Below are 8,030 nucleotides of genomic sequence, written 5' to 3'. Positions count from 1 at the left end.
ACTGTCGCATCCTGCCAATGCCGTATTCTACCCTAATTATGAATTATGAACTAGAATAATACTTTTCTTGAATTCTTTTGCAATAAGTAAAGTAAGTAACGAATCGATCAACGACGAGTCTTTTCATTGCGCTTAGCACTACCAAGCGAGCACTTCCAGAAACATTTTTGTCCACATCAACTAAAAATCGATGAAAGCACGCAGCCGATGTTTATGTTTTCTTTTCCCGTCTTCCCATACATTCGTATTTATTTATTGAATCGTGTGAATACTTCCAGTCTTCAGTCGCTTTTTCGCTACCCGCATTGACGAACCGGTACCATTATTTACCTTTTTGGACATCTGCTTTATCTTTGCCGTGAGTCCTAAAAGTGTGAAGGGTTTTCGTTTTATTTACCTACATTTAAACTTCGCGGCGTGTGTTGTGGCGAAAAAAAGCTTTAGTTCATGTTCGGTTGCCTCGGTTAGTGTCGGTTAAGATTGATTGCGGATGCTTTTCGTCTTGTATCCTGTTGAAATCTAAAATGGTAAGTAATATATTTTAAAATTATTTATCGACGGGTGTGAATTGAAATAATAAATGATAAGAAAACAGAAAAATGTACCCCATTTCTCTGTGAAACCTAGCCAATGTGGGGCTAATAAAATAAAGTATGTATAGGTATTCAAATGGGTCAGTCTCATGATGCCGTCATTTATTGTATCTGCAGTATATAAGTAATTGCATAAGTGTTGGTTGCTTATTGTTGGTTGGATATACTGTAAATCCCCGGTAAACCGACTTATATTACAACCATGGATTTCCAGAATTCGCTCTGAATGGATCAATCAAAAAGATATTTTAGTTACTTTTGTTAGTAACCAAAATATCTTTTATCAATCAAGATAACTCATTTTGCACTCACCACATTTAACACAAGAGCGGCACTACATTTGAGAAGTTTCGAAAAAACTTACCCACGGTGATATACTAGTGCTGTCCAATGAGCAGCTCGAAGTTGTTCCCGTCCTGCTCGTTCTTTTTTGTCACCAAATGGGCATGAGCAGGACAGGGAGAAACTTCGAGCTACTTCAAGCTCTCATTGGCCCGTATGAATAAAAAGTAGTAAAATCTACAATATGTAGTTACTACTGTGTAGTAAGGTCCACATGTAGTAAAGTTGCTTTGGTATGAATAATAAACTTTTTCGAACATAGTAGTAAATACTAATTTCGAAAATAAAAACCCAGATTAATCCACCTAGCGTTGGTGGTGCCTTTCTCGCATTTAGTTAAGACACCAACCTTATATGGGGTTTATATGGTTCGATGTACCATTTTCTTCATAACTTTAAAACGCAATGACCGATCGTTATAAAATTCAATAGTGATCAACAAGACTTTGTCCCCTGTCGAATGAAACTTGTTGCGAAAAAATCGGTTAAGGATTTCTATACGAAAAGTTGTCTAATGTTTTTTATAGCTTTTGTGCACACACATACGCACACACATACACACACACACATACACACAGACAGACAGACATGTGCTCAGCTCGTCGAGCTGAGTTGATTGGTATATAATACTATGGGTCTCAGAGGCTTTTATAAAAAGTTCGTTTTCGGAGTGAAATGATAGCCTTTCGGTACAACTTAGTTGTACGAGAAAGGCAAAAAGTAGTATTTACTAGAGTCCTATAAGAAGAGTAACGTCATGTGCCACGTTTGACAGGTCTCCTGCTCGTTTGGAACGCGCATTTGTATGGAACTGACAGACGATTCTGTTCCAATTCTGACACTTGACGACACTGTTATTATAGTCACTGTAGTATCTACTACAAAATACATCTGTCAAAATTTTATTTGTTTATGTTTTGTTGTTGTAGTTGTTCCCTATATGTACCATATTTATTGAAAGTTTAAATTCAAATGAAGTAAAAAGCCTAGCATGATGGAAATTTTGATTCTGGGGCCAAGAATCTTGATATTTTTCATCGCATTGCTTGAGTTTGGAAATTGAATCTAACGATCAGTTTCTCGGCAATTTTCCGACACGCTGACGCTTGCTCTGGTATATGTATTACATTTATGCGTTTTTTTAACGTAATTAATTTTTACGCAATTATTTTAAATTTGGGATCTTTGAGGGTTTTCACGCGGATTTTTGCCTTTCTCGTATACTAAGTATACGGAAAGGCTATAGAACTGCTCCAAAACCAAACTTTTTATAGAAGGCTCGGAGACCCATAGTGTTATATACCAATCGACTCAGCTCGACGAATTGAGGTGATGTCTGTATGTGTGTATGTATGTGTGTATGTATGTGTGTGTGTGTATGTGTACAAAAATGTGAGACACGTTTTTGGGCATTTAGCATCATCCGATTTGCTCGCAACAAGTTGCATTCGACGCGGAATGCAGTCCCATTGGTTCCTATTTAAAATTAGATCGATCGAACTTTGCGTTTCGGAGTTATGGCCAAAAAACTGTTTTAACGTGCAAAAAAAAAAGCAAAATGCCCAGTTCTGGATTCGAACTCGTGACCTCTAGAACGGGAAGCGGTTACTACACCACTGTACCATCGATACACATAACATGTGAGAAGAAACGCACAAATATAAATCATCGAATTGGGCACATATTCATTGCCTCTATAAGCAACAGAACTCATCCTGCTAGGGTATTGTTTCCTATACTGGATGTATTAATGGAATGAGAAAAGAAAATATTAATTTTTCTCGTTGGTTATTAAAATATACAGTTTCAATACATTAACTTAGAACAAGATGCCGTGGTGAGTACAAGCCGTTTTGCAGGGCAGTATCATTACTTCACACTTTACCGGTCGCAACTAAACGCGCTGCTAAAATAGTAGCGCAGCTGACAGGTGATCAAATTTGGTAGCACGATAACAGCGCTGCTATTTGATGAACTATTAAACGTCACCGGTATGGAATACAGCCACCAAAATGATAACCGAAAATAGCGACTGGTGCGAAAAAGAGTGACTAAACTAAAATGACAGAGCAGCGAGGGTGATCAAAACACTCGCACCCAGTAATGATGCTCTAATAGATAAACTATTGAAACCGCTTGGATACGCTGTTCATTTATTGGAGATAAAAGTAGATTCACTATGATGCGAGGAAATCAATGCAAAATTGTATTGGTATAATAACATAATTACATCCAAACTTCCCTAGCCAAGGTCACGGGGGTTGACGGTACTGAAGATAATATTCATCTGTGTATCATATCACATTTGGAGCACTTCAGTGCGCCTCTAACGATTCACAGTGGATCGGCTGCTTTGCAGACTGAGCCCCTGATCGTATGTCCCGGCATACTTATCAGGTACAGCTCTTTACATGGAGGATCCGCTAGGGCTCATTAGCACTCTCCAAGGGGTCGGGAAATTAATCAATTTCTCGTCAACTGGAAGTAGCGAAGCCAACGCGTGACCATAGGTAGGATAGGATAGGTTGTAATATAGATTGAAATTGAGAAGTCTACTTTGTATTTTAGAGACATTCAATTTTCAGAATGTTTTCAATTGGGAGTGGAGAACTATTTAGACTTATCAGGATTTACATCAGGTTGAAAAATTCAAAATAGTAATGTCATAGCAAACCAGAAATCAGCCAAGAAAAAACGTAGGTTTAAAAAATAGATTGATCACAAAATGAAATAATAATATTGAACATTTGAGATTCAGTAATTAAACAGAATTTTATTTTTTTTTTATTTTTGTTTCAGAAATGGTTTAGAGCAGCCAAGTTAGAAGTTTACTGTACTATTGGATAGAAAAATATTAAATTGAAAATCTGAGATAGAAGAGAGCAGGCTTGTAAAATGTCATTTGCATGTCGTTTGACTAATTTGTTCATAACTTTCTTTAGAAGCCAAATTTATTGCATGATTTTAGGTGTACTCATAGCGCTTGAGTAGGGCTATGTTTTTGTTGAAGGGTACATTGCTCTAAATATAACATCTTAGGCTGGAGAGTGAAAACTCTCCAAAATGTTACGTGTCATTTGACATAATGTCATTCGAATGACATTTTGCCTCCCACGCCCCGGATTACATATTTACAGCAGTGTCTTGTTGGACAGGGTTGTAGGCACATTTAAGCGCTATGAGTTCGTCATACATCATGAATTGATAGCTACCTATTGGAAAAGGTTCTGGGAAAATTATACAAGCGAATGCAGATGACATTTTACAACACTGGAAGAGAGACAGAAGAAAAAAGTGGAGGTTGAGATTAAAAAAGAGAAAAAGAGATTGATAAAAGGAGAAATCAGATATTGATAGATAGAAGAAGGACATAGGATTTGTAAGGCAATACTCAACAATTCTTTTGTAGTTTCATACATACTGTATCTCACAATGACTAAAACACTAATAAGACAAAGTTATAAAAGACCTTTAGGTTGAAACATAACAGACAGACAACCGACAACAACATAATGACAATAACAGATCTAAAATATAGAAGACAAGTAGTGTTTTACATTAATTATACAACTATAATAGAACAATAATAGAAATGACTATCCAACGAGTAGTACATATTTTTAATGATGTTATTCATATAAATCAATGCTTCATAATGTAAAATTCATTCATTTAGCTAGGAAATAGACGCAATGAAGCATTACCATATCATTGATAACTGAATCTTGGACCAGACTTTAAAGACTTGAATTTTGAAGAGCGGAATAGAACATGACCATTTGACTACTGAAATTTATGATATCAGACAGTACTGTAAAGGATATGACGCCATAATCTTGATCAACCGCCAAAATAATGGAAGCTCTCAGATTAATATGTCGATTTATTGCAATAGTACTTAAATTAATTTATTGTATATTTACGATACCATTTAAATTATTCCATGTTGAAACAAAGTCCACTAGTATGATCCCATCACATTACATCAAAGTGTTATGGCTCGGCTGCGGTGGTGGGCGCGGTGACGCGTTTTGACAGAGAATACAGAATTACTGTCAAGATGCGCCGTTGCGTTAATCGCTGTAGAACGGCCTTTACTTGGAGATGGCATCAGTACCACCCGTTGTCAACATAGACTACTATTCGGTATTGAATGTCGGCTCCAAGAAAACATTAAATCAACTTTACATGTTAATTATTCGGAAAACATTCATACGCGTGATGAGCTTTCATTATTATTATTATTTGTTTTTAAACTGACAGACTGCGGGAAGGGAAATGTATCGGTATGATCACAATACGAACCCAGGCCGCAGTGACCTAGTGAGCAACATAGCTTGAGTCGTCTGCTAGTATTGTGTATCACATGGAGAGCCCAGTCGAGATACCAGTCTATTAAGACTACAACTGGTCAACTCTCGAAAAAAAAAAAAAAAAAAAAAAAATAACATAATTACATCCAAACTTAAATAAACATATGTGTATAATAATGTGAAATATCAATAAGAACCCCTCAGGTTACGGGTGCCCTATGGAAATTACTAACAGTAAACTTTTTTCGATAAGATATCCGTTCAGTAATTAAAAATCCTCTTCTCTGCTAAACTTTAGACATAACTTTTCTCATGTCTTTTTGCTATCAAGCGCTAATAAAAGCACAAATACCCTATGTAACAGCCTGTAAATAATCCTCATGTAGCAATTTCAAAAAGCATGGTGCTTTGTTCAACACGTTCAACGCTCTCCCGTACGAATGCGCCTAAAAGAAGGAATGGCAATGTGCCTCGCGCAGTGGTGGTCCCCCATACAAATGCTCGACTAAACCTACGATTGCGCTTGAAATTTAGCAACAGTAATTTTGTAACGCTGAATTCATTTTGAAATTTAAATAGTTATCCGACATATGCTATGCTATCCAAAGACTTACGGAAGCCCATGACTTAAGATCTGCAGCCACAGTAGCGTCTCAATTCTAACCTTGAAACAGTAAATTTTCCGCTTTGGTGCAGCAAGGCGCAATTCGCCAAACTAACCACTGTTAAGTAGACAAAATATATATTTCAATGCATGATATCTCGCTTAACTTTTCAAAAGGACCTAAGTAACATTTTTTCATGAATTAATTTATGTACTGCAATCAAAACCTTTCATGTTATTCTGTTGATTGCGCTATTAATTCATTCATATTAATTCATGAAAAAAATGTTACTTAGGTCCTTTTGAAAAGTTAAGCGAGATATCAGTTTTTTCCGAATCTTTCCCGATAAAAAATTTAGTCAAATTTAATTTTTCCATGCATATATGTTTAGGAGATACTTTACAGCATCAACTTGAACCAGGTCACCAAAAAATAAATTTACCAACTACAATTAACAAATTGAGGAATTATCCTTGACTAAATGTACAAAATTAAAATAATATCAGCTTCAAGAAAGAACGATTTGTTTTAGGTTTTGTCTGGGTTTCCGCCACTGTGGATCGGTCGGCTTAACAATCGTAGCATCAGCGGCAAGCCGTGCTTCTGTTCTATTTTTACGCATATGCATGCATCATTCTTTGTGGCGTTCAATCAGCATATGGGAGCGCAGCTGGTGTGCGGGAAGACGCGGGACGCATGCGCATTCGCTTCAGTCTCTTGCCGTCGGATGAATATTGCCGAAGGAAGCATCACCAACACACATCGCATTGCGTGCGGCAATGTTCTATTTTTAGCTCAGCTGGGTTGAATGCTGATCCGAGCAAATGAGATTTGGGGAAATTGGTTCATGAGTATTACGGAAAAAGAGAAACATTTTGATAGCTCCGCGTTAATAACGCGCAGAGGGAAATCCCCGGTCCTAATTCATTGGATATAGCGTCTGCTGCCCCATAAACTCGCAAGCTTCTGATTTTATTGAATAATTATGTCTTTTCTATTCAGTAAGGCATCTTTTCTTTGTGCATTGTGAAGCAATCGAATATAATTTTCCACTTATGTTTACTCTCTATTGAAACTCGGTGGGCAAGTTTGATTACTACCAAGGTAAATCAAAAGCTATTTTGTTTCTGCTAACAATCATTAAAGAAAACTGTTGAGTACATATCGATTCTCAATTTATGCATTTATGTTTCATTTCCTACCTCCTTCTTCATCTAAAGTTCAGACCTGAATTCTTTCAAATACCCCAAAGAATCAGATGGATTCAATTATAGAAATGTCATGAATATAAATATAAACAATACACAGCATTAGGTTCCATAGATTATTAGCATGGAAAATATTAAATACAAAAATTTTTATTGGAGGCGCTTTGAATTTTGTAGTATTCAAAATTTTTCTTGCAATGCGTAATATTACACGTAAAAAAAGTAATTATTTTATTCATTTTATTGTATTTATGGCCTTCATTATGTATACCACCATACATTTCATTCCACTGCATATAATCTTCATAACTTATTTGCGTTCATTGTATTTAGCGTGTCCATGTATTATATTTCGCTTTGCTATGGAAAGTATAAGTTTTGCCTAATGGCAAAAATGTATAAGGCTAAACTTATACTTTTGATTAGGATCGGGATTGAGAAAAAAAGCAGCATGGCGCTGGAGCAGCTCGGAGATCCGGTATTTTTTTCAATAGATTGCAGTGATTCAACGAAGTCAAGGTTTTTATTTCGATCTGCAGTGAATGGTTACTCACCACGGAACGGATCGAAAATCTTGGCTCGATCGGGCCGCCTACAGTTAAGGTAACATAAAAATTTATATTCGTTTTTCAATTATATATGAATATTTTGATAACTTATAGCGAAAAATGGCGATGCACAGCATAAACTGCTCGAGAGAAAAACAGGTACGTAACATAATTATTGTGGAAAAGAATGAATTTATGTCTATGAAAACAATATTTTCATGTTCCAGTGATTTGAAGATCCCGAGCTGCAGCTGCAGATCATGATCCGGTCATAGTTAGCACCCGCGAAAAAAAGATGTAATGCCCAAACAAAAACCCGCTAGCATAATGATATGCGTCTACCTGCATTAAAGCCTGCATCTTGTTTTTATGAATGATTTGGAAGAAGTGTGTAGTGAAATTTAAATAAAGGAAATATGTT

At 36.3% G+C, this 8,030-nt stretch overlaps 1 protein-coding gene and 1 long non-coding RNA gene across 2 annotated transcripts in view; both read left to right on the top strand.

Annotated features, from left to right (window-relative positions):
- The first annotated feature begins 242 nt into the window (after positions 1 to 242).
- The window catches only part of LOC134219625 (uncharacterized), a 119,721-nt gene continuing 111,933 nt past the window's right edge, over positions 243 to 8,030 (top strand). Inside the window, exon 1 of the mRNA XM_062698411.1 lies at positions 243 to 527. The gene's annotated coding sequence lies outside the window, so the exon portion shown is untranslated. The remainder of the gene's footprint in view (positions 528 to 8,030) is intronic.
- LOC134221325 (uncharacterized) lies at positions 7,466 to 7,966 on the top strand. Its single transcript, XR_009982322.1, has 3 exons — positions 7,466 to 7,664; positions 7,724 to 7,768; positions 7,837 to 7,966. It is a non-coding gene; the product is annotated as an uncharacterized LOC134221325 (long non-coding RNA).

Source organism: Armigeres subalbatus, chromosome 3, assembly GCF_024139115.2.
Source record: "Armigeres subalbatus isolate Guangzhou_Male chromosome 3, GZ_Asu_2, whole genome shotgun sequence".
Classification (NCBI taxonomy): domain Eukaryota; kingdom Metazoa; phylum Arthropoda; class Insecta; order Diptera; family Culicidae; genus Armigeres; species Armigeres subalbatus.
This window is presented reverse-complemented; position numbering and strand designations above follow the sequence as displayed.